The sequence below is a fragment of the Panthera tigris genome, chromosome D2 (assembly GCF_018350195.1).
Source record: "Panthera tigris isolate Pti1 chromosome D2, P.tigris_Pti1_mat1.1, whole genome shotgun sequence".
NCBI lineage: Eukaryota > Metazoa > Chordata > Mammalia > Carnivora > Felidae > Panthera > Panthera tigris.
The window spans coordinates 14599825-14611793 of NC_056670.1; positions in this window are offsets into that span (position 1 = coordinate 14599825).

The window sequence follows — 11969 nt, forward strand, 5'->3', positions numbered from 1 at the left end:
TGGCTCTCCACTCCTAGAGGAACACATGTGATTCACAGTATCACTGCAAAACATACACGTTACCTGGAAGTGCCACCAGCATGGCATGAATTCGTATACTGTATACATTAGCCGCTATATGACGGCATGCATTCCCGAGGTCACAGAAATTGGACAACAGGGTCCACACCCTAAGTCTGAAACCCTGCAGACAGGGAGCAGGTCCAGACGTGATGGTGAATACACACAACTAGCACAAAGGGGTATTTGGGCACCTGTCTTCAAACTTCTTTTGCCTGTGCCTGTGCCTGAAACACGTTTAAAATCTATCACCCCTCGGGTGTCTGGGTGGCTCAGTAGGTGGAGCGTCCGACTTCGGCTCAGGTCATGATCTCACGGTCTGTGGGTTCGAGCCCCGCATCGGGCTCTGTGCTGACAGCTCGGAGCCTGGAGCCTGCTTCTGATTCTGTGTCTCCCTCTCTCTCTGCCCCCCACCCCCCCGCTCATGCTCTGTCTGTCTCTCTCTCTCTGTCCAAAATAAACACTAAAAAATAAAAATTAAAAAAAAAATCTGTCACCCTGCATGTTGTGAGGTTGACAACAAATTTTTTTTTTAAGTTTACATGCTTGCAAAGATGATAATTTCTGGAGTATTATACATACAGGCATTTTAAGAAACAATCATTACATTTATCTTTTATATCTTATGGAATCTAATTACCAAAGTGGTTTGATACCATCCCAATGTTTTCTATTTTATTATAGAAATTTCCAAACATACAGGAGGGTTGAAACAATGTTACACTGATGACCCGTATACCCACCACCTAGACTCAACAACTAAAATTTCAGTACTTATTATATCTCTCCATCTCTCCGTCACTCTAACCACAAATCCACCTTATTTTCACGCTTTTCAAAGTAAGTTGAGGACATCAGACGTTCCTCCTCAAAAGACTCCAGCATGCGTATCATTCATCAGAATTCCGTATTTCCTTACAGATTTTTTCTTTTGAGTTAAATTGACATGAATAGAGTATATATTTTAATATATAATAAATAATCTTTTATCACTTGAACCTCGAACCCCTATAAAGATACAGTATATTAACTTCACTTCGGAAAGACTCCTTGTATGTCCTCCCAGTAACTTCCATCCCCATTCCCTCAAAGTTCTGATTTTTTTTTTCTTAACGATACAATATTTTGCCTATACTAGAACTTCATATAAAGGGAGTCTTACAGGAAGTACACTTTCACTCAGCAAGTTTCTGACGTTCATCCACATTGCTGCGTGTATCAGTAGCCCGTTCCATTTCACAGCTGAGTAGTACTCCATAGCATGAATTTACAACAATTCTGCTTTTGAGGGACACTGCAACTGTTTCTAGCTTGGAGCTGTTACAAATAAAGCTGCTATGAATATCCTTGCACAAGCTTTTTTGTGGACCTATACTCTCACTTCTCTTGGGTAAAACCAAAGGTAGAATTTGGAATACGTGAAGATTTGTAAAACCCAAAGGGCCTGTACCATTTGACACTCCCAATGACCATGTATGAGAGTTCTGTGTGTTGTTGATTTATGTTAGCCGTTTTGGTGAGTGTATGGTGTCATCCTGTTGACGTTTTATTTTGCATTTCTTTAGCGACCTAAGGATGTTAAACACTCTTAATTGCTGGAACTGTATAGTAAGTCTTGAAATCAGGTAATGTAAATCTTCCAATCGTTCTTTTTCAAAATTGTTTTGCTATTTTCAGCCCTTTACATTTCCATATAAACTTGAGAATTCGGTTTGTGGACTTTTACACCAAATGTCTGTTGGGATTTTGGCTGGGATTGCACTGAAACTATAGATCAACTTGAGAATAACTGATATCCATTATGGCCTTAACAATATTAAGTCTTCTAATTCAGAAATATGCTACATTTGCCATTAGTTCAGTTCCTTTTCATTTCTCTCAACAATGCTTCTTAGTCTTCAGTGCACATCTTTTGTTAAATTTATTCCTAAGTCATTTAACATGTAATTCTTTCAAAGACAGTTTTTCATTTTATTTCTCAGTTCTTTTGCTATTGGTATATAAAAGTACATTTAACCTTGTGTCCTACAACCTTGTTAAAGTCATTTATTGGTTCTGTTTGTCTTGTAAATATCTTAGACTCTTCTGTGTAAACAATGATGCCATATGCAGAGACACTTTTACTTCTTCCTTTCTTAATTTCATGTCTTTAATTTATTTTTCTTACATTATCACATCAACTTGAACCTGTAATGCAACACTGAATAAGAGTGGTCAGAGGGGGCATCCTTGATTTGTCTCCAATCTTAGGTTAAAGGGTTCAATTGTTTTACCATGTGAAAAGATTTCAATCTAAAAATGGTCTTGAAGGATATGAAATGAAGAACCTCACACACGAGCCCTCAGAAGAACAGAACTTAACAAGGCAGACTCATTTCCCGAAAATGCCTGATTTACAGAATACCAAGACTTATCTCTTGACCAATGAGCATCCACCAAGAATCTCTCCCCATCCTCAAGCCAAGGAATTTACTGCTTGGACTCTGGCTGGACTTCCCCCTTTTTGCACTCCTGTCCCATAAATACAGCCCACCCCAAACCCTCAGCAGAACCGCCTACAGCTCATTACAGCACGCATTTCCCAAAATGCAATTCCTCTGCTATTCTTGAATAAACTTACTTTCTGGTAATTCAAGCTGGTCTCAGTTTATCTTTATCTAGGATGATGACCATTAGGTATGATGTTAGCTGTACATTTTTATAGATGATGTTTAATAGAATGAGAACTGTCTCCTGCTTTCCCAGTTTGTGGGGCACTTACATCATGAAAGGATGTTGAATTTTGCTCATTATTTTTACTGCATCCCTTGAAATATGATTTTCCTCCTTTATTCTAGTAAGAGAGTAAATTATATTAATTTTTGAATGTCAAACCAACTTTCTATACTTAAGGTAAACCTTACATGGTAAGGATGTATTATCCTTTTTATATTCTGATTTGACTTGGTAATTTTTTTCTTTAATTTTCCTTCTCTGTTCCTGAGTAACAATGGTCTGTAATTTTATTTTTCTTTTCTACTATTCTTTGTGATGGTTTGTCAAGTTTTGGTATTTGGTATTGGTATGCTAGTATCATAAAATGGGATGGAAAATGTTCCTCTGTTTGCTGAAAGAGGTTTTATATGATTGGCACCATTTTCTCCTTAAATGTTTGACAGAATTTAGTAGTGAAAAACTCTTGACCTGTAGTTTTCTTTGTAGGAAGTTACTTGATAATTCAATTTCTCTTTCTTCACATTTACTATTTAAGTTTTTTCCTTCATCACGGTAAATTTTAGCTTTTGAGGAATTTGTCCATTTCATCCAATTTGTCGCATTGTTGATTTAAAACTGTTTATAATATTCTTTTAATTTATTTCAATGTCTGTAGGATCTGTAATGACTTCTCTTTCATTCCCAATATTGGTGATTTGCATTCTTTCTTTCTCTCTCTTTTTTTTTTTTTTTCCTAAGTCAATCTTGTTTTGAGTTCATCAATTTTGCTTATCTTTTCAAAGAACCATCTTTTGGCTTTGTTGATTTTATATCTTCTACTATGTTGATTCCTACTATTTATTACTATTTTCCCTGAACATACTTTGGGTTTACATGGCTCTTCTTTTTCTAGTTTCTTCAGTTGGAACTTTAGGTTATCCACTTGATGCTTATCTGCACAGTATTTAAAAAAGAAACCTTGTTTCTTGAGGAAATTTTGCCATGCAGAGGGTTTCCTTCCTTTTATCAAAACAAAATTGTGTTAGTCTAACTGGATTGTAGTCTCCCTTTAACAGATGTATGAATATAAAAGGGACTTAATTAATGAAATTATTCAATCTACACTTAACCTACAATATACATTGTGAGTGAACAAACTAGAATAGGTATTCTTTAATTAAAAAATTATTTATATAGGGGTGCCTGGGTGGCTCGGTCGGTTAAGCTTCCAACTTTGGCTCAGGTCATGATCTCACGGTTTGAGAGTTCACCTTTTTTTAAAAAGAAAAGGTGCCATTTGGACAACTAGCTAGAAAAGAATAAAACTGAACCACTTTCTTACACCATACACAAAAATAAACTCAAAATGGATTAAAGACCTTAAATGGGAGACCTGAAACAATAAAAACCCTAGAAGAGAGCATAAACAGTAATTTCTCTAACATCGGCCATAGCAACATTTTTCTAGATATGTCTCCTGAGGCAAGGGAAACAAAAGAAAAAATAAACTATTGGGACTATACCAAAATAAAAAGCTTCTGCACAGCAAGGCAAACCATGGACGAGACAAAAAGGCAATCTACTGAATGGAAGAAGGTATTTGGCAATGATCTATCCCATAAGGGGTTAATATCCAAAATATATAAAGAACTTACACAACTTAATGCCAAAACACACACACACACACACACACACACACACACACACACACACACACACACACAAACAATAAAAAATCTGATTAAAAATGGGCAAAGGACCTGAATAGACATTTTTCCAAAGAAGACATCCAGATAGCCGACAGACACATAAAAGACGCACAGTATCACTCATCATCAGGGAAATACAAATCAAACCCACAATCACCTCATACCTGTCAGAAGGCTAGAAACAAAAGATAAGAAATAACAAGTGTTGGCAAGGATGTGGAGTAAAAGGAACTTCTGTGTTGGTAACATAAGCTGGTGCAGCTACCGTGGAAAACAGTGTAGGGATTCCTCAAAAAATTTAAAATAGAAATACCATGACTCAGTAACTCCACTACTGGGTATTTGCCCAAAGAAAATGAAAACACTAATTTAAAAGAATATATGCACCCCTATGTTTATTGCAATATTATTTACAACGGCCAAGATATGGAAGCAGCCCAAGCGTCCATCAATAGGCGAATGGAGAAAGATGTGGTATATATACCATGGAATATTACTCAGCCATACAAAAGGATGAGATCTTGGCATTTGTGCCAACATGGGTGGATCTAGAGGATATAATTCTAAGTGAAGTCAGTCAGAGAAAGGTAAATACTACATAATTCCACTTACATGTGGAATCTAAAAAACAAAAATAAATAAACAAACAAAAAGCAGAATTACACCTATACACAAACTGACAGTTGCCGGTGGGAGGGAAGTAGGGGGATGGGCAAATGGCTGAAGGGCAGTGGGAGATACAGGCTTCTGATTTTGGAATGGGTAAGTCACAGGGATAAAAGTACAACACAGGGAGTATGATAAGTGGTTTCAAAAGAGCACTGTATGGTGAACATATGGTAGCTAACTTGTGATGAACATAGCATAATGTATAAACTTGTCAAATCACTATGTTGTACACCTGAAATGATGTAACATTGTGTCAACTATCCTTCAATAAATAAATAAATAAATAAAGTAAAAATAAATTTAAAAAATAGAGAAGGTGACATTAAATTTGCCAATTTTGATACCTGCCATTAACACGTGTTTATGATTTGGTGAAGTAAACGGCAACACCCTAGCTAAAATTCACTTCAAAATATCTATAAATAATACTCTGAACACATCCGCTCAGATCACCAAGCACTGGCCGTATTTTTAAGTAATAATACATTCAAATTTCAAAAGTAGGGTCCATATCTCCATTTAGACTTTGAGGATTCTTCCATTTGATCAATTTACTCTAATTTTAAGAACTGCATATAAAATATAATAGTAGTCACCATTTGGTGAGTGCCTTTACATATATTGTTGCTAAGCCTGACAACAGGCTTATCAAGTAGGTATTACTGTTTCGAATTGAAAGGTATAGAAACTGAAATTCACAGAGATTAATAGGCTTTTCTGAGGTTCAACAGCTTTGCCAACAGGGAATATGCTATTTAAAAGCATCTCTGATTTGGTTAAGAAAGAGGTTGGCTGGGGATGGTGGAGCAGGAGGACACTAAGCTTGCCTCGTCCACAGATACGGCTAGATAACACTCACATCGGCGTAAGTAACCCACAAAATGAGTCCAACTATGGCAGAACTCCACAACTACATGGAGACCACATGGAAGAAGGTCGGAAGGGTGAAGATGCTGTCTGGGAGCAAAACAGACTGAGGCTATCTGCAGTGGGGAGGGAGCTGGTGGCACAGGGAAGAAAGGAAAGCAGACTTTTACGCCAGGGAGACCACGAACAGGGGGGACAAATCCCCATAATATTTGCCTGTGAAAGTGAGAAGGGCCTAATTTTGTGAGTTCTTAAAAGCAGTGGGACTTAATCTTGGAATTTTAAAAATCAGTGGGCGAGGCTCTAGGAGAGCCTGGAGAGCGGAGGGTGGGGGCATTAGAAGTGGAATCCGTGCCCTTAAGGACAGAGCAGGAAAAAGGGCCTGTGTAGATCAAGCATAGAACCAACAGTGGGAAAACCGTTAGGGGCGGATGGAGGGAGAGTGATCTGATTGCTTCAGAACACAGCCTGGAGAGACAGGGAGCCTGAGGAGACCCCTCCAGGAACAAAGGAGCTGGCAGGTGCCATTTACCTCTCCCCCAAAATAAATAACAGCCACCTGTAGGAACCATCACGGTGTGACACTCCTTAAGTAACTTGCTTACACCAAGCCACCACCCCATGCTTAGGTAGCTCTGCCCCTCCTAGTCACTCTCGCCTTAGTCCCACAGCAAACCCTGCCCACACCAAAACTCTTAACCCGCAGGGTATATGGAACCTCAGTCCCGATGGCAGTAGGGGCAGGTCTCATTCTGCAAGAGAACCACTGTACATCTTGTTAAAACACGCCCCACCCCTGCAAGGGATCAAACACTGCCCACAGTAGTCATGGAGAGCCTCTGTAGATAACTGGACTGAAGGAAAAAGGCCAAGGTCTCAAAAGCAGAGAACAAGCACACATAGGAGACACTCTCTGAAGCACCAGGCCCTGGAGAACAGGGGACACTGCACAGCAGTGCACTACAGGACCTCTCCTTCATAAAACGATTACCACTAAGAGCAAGAGAAGTAGCTGACCCTCCTAACACAGAGAAACAGACACAAAAAATCAGACAAAATGAGACAAGGAAGTATCTCCCAAATGAAAGAAGCAAACCACAGCAAGAGACCAAAGTGAAACAGATATAAAGACTATGCCTGATAATTTAAAATAATGGTCATACAGACAATGACTGGACTTGAGAAAAGAATGGAGAACATCAGTGAGACCCTTAACACAGATAAAAAAGAACTAATCAGATTCACGAACACAATAAATGAAATGAAAGATACACTTGAAGGAATAAACAGCAGATCAGATAAAGCTGAGAAATGAATTAACAACCTGGAAGACAGACAATGGAAAGTAACCAAGCTAAGCAAAAGAGAAAAAAGAAAATTATGCAAACTGAGAACAGTCTTAGGAAACTCAGTGACTCCATCAAACGTAACAAGGGATCTTACGTTTTGCATTATAGGAACCTCAGAAAAAGAAAGTGAAAAAAAGAGCAGGAAAATTATTTGACAAAATAATAGCTGAAAAATTGCCCAATCTGGGGAAGGAAGCAGGTACCAGATCCAGAAGGCACAAAGATCCCTCCCCCCACAATTCAACCCAAGGAGATCCACATCAAGACACACAGTATTAAAATGGAAAAAAAAAATAGAGATAAAGAAAAAAATTGTTAAAGCAGCAAAAGAAAAAAAAAAAAAGACAGTTACATACAAGGGAAACCCCCATAAGGCTAGCAGATTTTTCAACAGAAACTTTCCAGTCCAGAAGGGAGAGGCTTAATAGTTTCAAAGTGCTGAATGGGATCTTCCGTCAAGAATACTCTATCCAGGGGGCGCCTGGATGGCTCAGTCGGTTAAGCGTCCGACTTTGGCTCAGGTCATGATCTCGCGGTCCGTGAGTTAGAGCCCTGCGTTGGGCACTGTGCTGACTTCTCAGAGCCTGGGGCCTGTTTTGGATTCTGTGTCTCCCTCTCTCTCTGCCCCTCCCCCGTTCATGCTCTGTCTCTCTCTGTCTCAAAAATAAATAAACGTTAAAAAAAAAAAAAGAATACTCTATCCAGCAAGGCTATCATTCAGAATAGAGAGATAAAGAGTTACTCAGATAAACAAACAACAAACAAAACACTAAAGGAATTCATGACCAGCCCTAGAAGATATATTAAAAGGGACTCTGGGTGGAAAACAAAGACCATAAAGGGAGAGTATGAAAAGTAAAATACAAAAGCAGTAAAATAACTATTTATGCAAAAATCAGTCAAGGGATTCATAAAATAAAGGGATGTAAAATATGACACTATATACCTAAAATGTGGGAGGAGTAAAGAACAATTTCAACTTAAGCAACCATCAACTTAATATAGGCAGCTATATGCTGAAGATGTTATACACAAATCTAATGATAACTACAAAAACCAGTAATAAATGTGCAAAGAATAAAGTGAGAAGAATCCAATATATCACTAAAGAAAACCAAAAAACCATAAAAGAGAGTAAGAGAAGGAAGATCAGAGAAAATCTATAGAAACAACCACAAAACAAGAAACAAAATGGCAATTAATATGTATCTACCAATAATTACTTTAATGTAAATGGACTAAACACTCCAATCGAAAGACACAAGGTGACAGTGGATTAAAAAAAAGACCCATCTATATGCTACCTATAAGAGACTCATTTCAGACTGAAAGACAGCTGAAGATTGAAAGTGAGTGTATGGAGAAACATTTATTGTGCAAATAGATACCAAAAGAAAGCTGAGGTAATAATACTTACATCTGCCAAAATAGACTTTAAAACAAAGACTGTAACAAGAGACAAAGGAGAACACTATGTAAAAATAAAGAGGACAATCTGAAAATATAACGATTATAAATATTTATGCACTTAACACAATAGCACCCAAATACATAAAACAGTTAATAACAAGCATAAAATAATTTGTCATCAATAGTAATACAATAATAGTGCAGGACTTTAACATCTCACTCAAATCCATGGACATACCATCCAAACAGAAAATCAAAGAGGAAAACAGTGGCTTTCAATGACACACTGGAGCAGGTACATTTAACAGACATACTCAACATTCCATCCTAAAACAGCAGAATACATATTCTTTTCAAGTACACATGGAACATTCTTCAGAATAGATGACTTATTAGGCCACAAACCAAGCCTCAACAAAATTTAAAATATCAGAGTTATACCATGCATCTTTTCTGACCATAATGTTATGAAACTATAAATCAATGACAAGAAAAAATGTAGAATGAGCACAAATACATGGAGGTTAAATAACATGCTACTAAACAATAAATGGGTCAAGCAGAAATTAAAGAAGAAAGCAGAAATTACATGGAAACAAAGGAAAATGAAAACACAATGGTCCAAAACCTTTGGAATATAGCAAAAGTGGTTCCAAGAGGGAAGTCTATACGTCAAAAGCAAGAAAAAATCTCAAACAACCTAACAAATAAAACCCAAAGAAGGAAATAATAAATATTAGAGAAGTAATTGATATAGAAAAAAAAAAACCAATACAACAGATCAATGAAACCAAAGAAAGCTGGTTCTTTGAAAAGATCAACAAAACTGATAAACCTCTAGTAAGACGAAAGAAAGAAGACAGACAGACAGAAAGAAAGAAAGAAAACCCAAATAATCTTCCTAATGAAAGATGAGAATAACAACTGACACCACAGCAATACAAAGAATTATAACAGAATATTATGAAACCCTATATGCCAACAAAGTGTACAACTCAGAAGAAGTAGATAAATTCCTGGAACCATATAACTTACCAAAACTAAAATAGGAAGAAATAGAAAATTTGAACCGATCAATTATCAACAATGAAACGGAATCAGTAATCAAAAGCTCCCAAAAAACAACAGTCCAGGACCAGGCGGCTTCACAAATAAATTCTACTCAACATTTAAAGAAGAGTTAATATTATTTTTCTCAAACTATTCCAAAAAAATACAAGAGGAAGGAAAACTTCCAAATTCATTCTACGAGGCCAGCATTACTTTGACACCAAAACCAGATAAAGACATCACACACAAAAAAGATAACTACAGGCCAACATCTCTCTTGAATATAGATTCAAAAATCCTCAACACAATATTAGCAAACTGAATCCACCAATACGTTAAAAAAATCATACATCACAATCAAGTGGGATTTATTCCCGGGATGCAAAGATGGTTCAATATTCTCAAAGAACAATCAATGTGATATGTGACATCAATTAGAGAAATGATAAAAAATATATATATGATCATTTCAATAGATGCAGAAAAAGCATTTGACAAAGTACAACATCCATTCATGATAAAAACACTCTGAAAAGTAGGTCTAGAGGGAATAAAGTTCAACATAATAAAGGCCTTATATAAAAAATCCACAGCTAACATCATACTCAATGGTGAAAACCTGAGAGCTTTTCCCTTAAGGTCAGGAACAAGACAAGGATGTCCACTCTCACCACTTTTATTCAACATTGTATTAGAAGTCCAAGCCATAGCAATCAGACAACATAAAGAAATAAAAGGCAACCAAATTGGTGAGGAAAAAGTAAAACTCTACTTGCATATCATAGGATATTATATAGAGAGCACCTTAAAGACTCCACCAAAAAACTACTAGAACCAATAAATGAATTCATTAAACTCACAGGATACAAAATCAATATAACAGAAATCTGCTGCATGCACATACACTAATAATGAAGCAGCAAAGAGTGAAAGGAAGACAACCATCCCATTTATAACTGCACCCAAAACAATGAAATACCTAGTAACATGCTTATCCAAAGAGGTGAAAGGCTTGTACTCTAAAAATTATAAAAATGCCAATGAAAGAAATTAAAGACAACACAATGAAATGGAAAGATATTCCAAGCTCGTGGGAATTGTGAAATGTCTATATCACCCAAAGCAATCTACAGATTTAATGCACTCCCTATCAAGATACCAAAGAATTTTTCATAGAACTGGAACAGTCCTAAAATTTGTATGGAACTACAAATGACCTCATATAGCCAAAGCAATCTTGAAAAAGGAAAACAAAACTGGAGGTATCATAATTCCAGATTTCAAGTTATATTACAAAGCAATAGTAATGAAAACAGTATGGTACTGACATAAAAACAGAAACATAGATCTATGGAATAGAACAGGAAATTTAGAAATAAACCCACAATCATCTGATCACTTAATCCTCAACAAAGCAGGAAAGAATATTCAATGGGGAAAAAGGCAGTGTCTTCAAACAATGGTGTTGGGAAAACCAGTTACCTATAAAAGAATGAGACTGGACTGCTTTCTTTCACCATACACAAAAATAAATTCAAAATGGATTAAAGACCTAAATGTGAGACCTGAAACCATAAAAATCCTAGAAGAAAGTAAAAGCAGTAACTCTCTGACCTCAGCCAGAGTAACATTTTTCTAGATATGTCTCCTCAGGCAAAGGAAATAGAAGCAAAAATAAATTATTGGGACTATCAAAATAAAAAGCTTCTACATGGTGAACGAAAGGAACAAACAAGAACTAAAATGCAACCTACTGAATGAGAGAAGATATTTGCAAATGACACACCTGATAAAGGGTTAGAATCATATATATATATATATATATATATATATGTATATATATATATACATATATATATATATATATATATATAACTGATACAACTCAATGCCTCAAAAACAAATAATCCATTTAAAAAATGGGCAGAAGACATGAACAGACATTTCTCCAAAGAAGACATACCAAGGGCCAGCAGATATATGAAAAGATGCTCAACATCACACATTATCAGGGAAATGCAAATCAAAACTACAATGAGATACCACTTCACACCTGTCATAATGGCTAAAATCAAAAACACAAGAAACAAGTGTTGGCCAGGATGTGGAGAAAAAGGAACACTTGTGCACTGTTGGTGGGAATGCAATCTGGTGCAGCCAC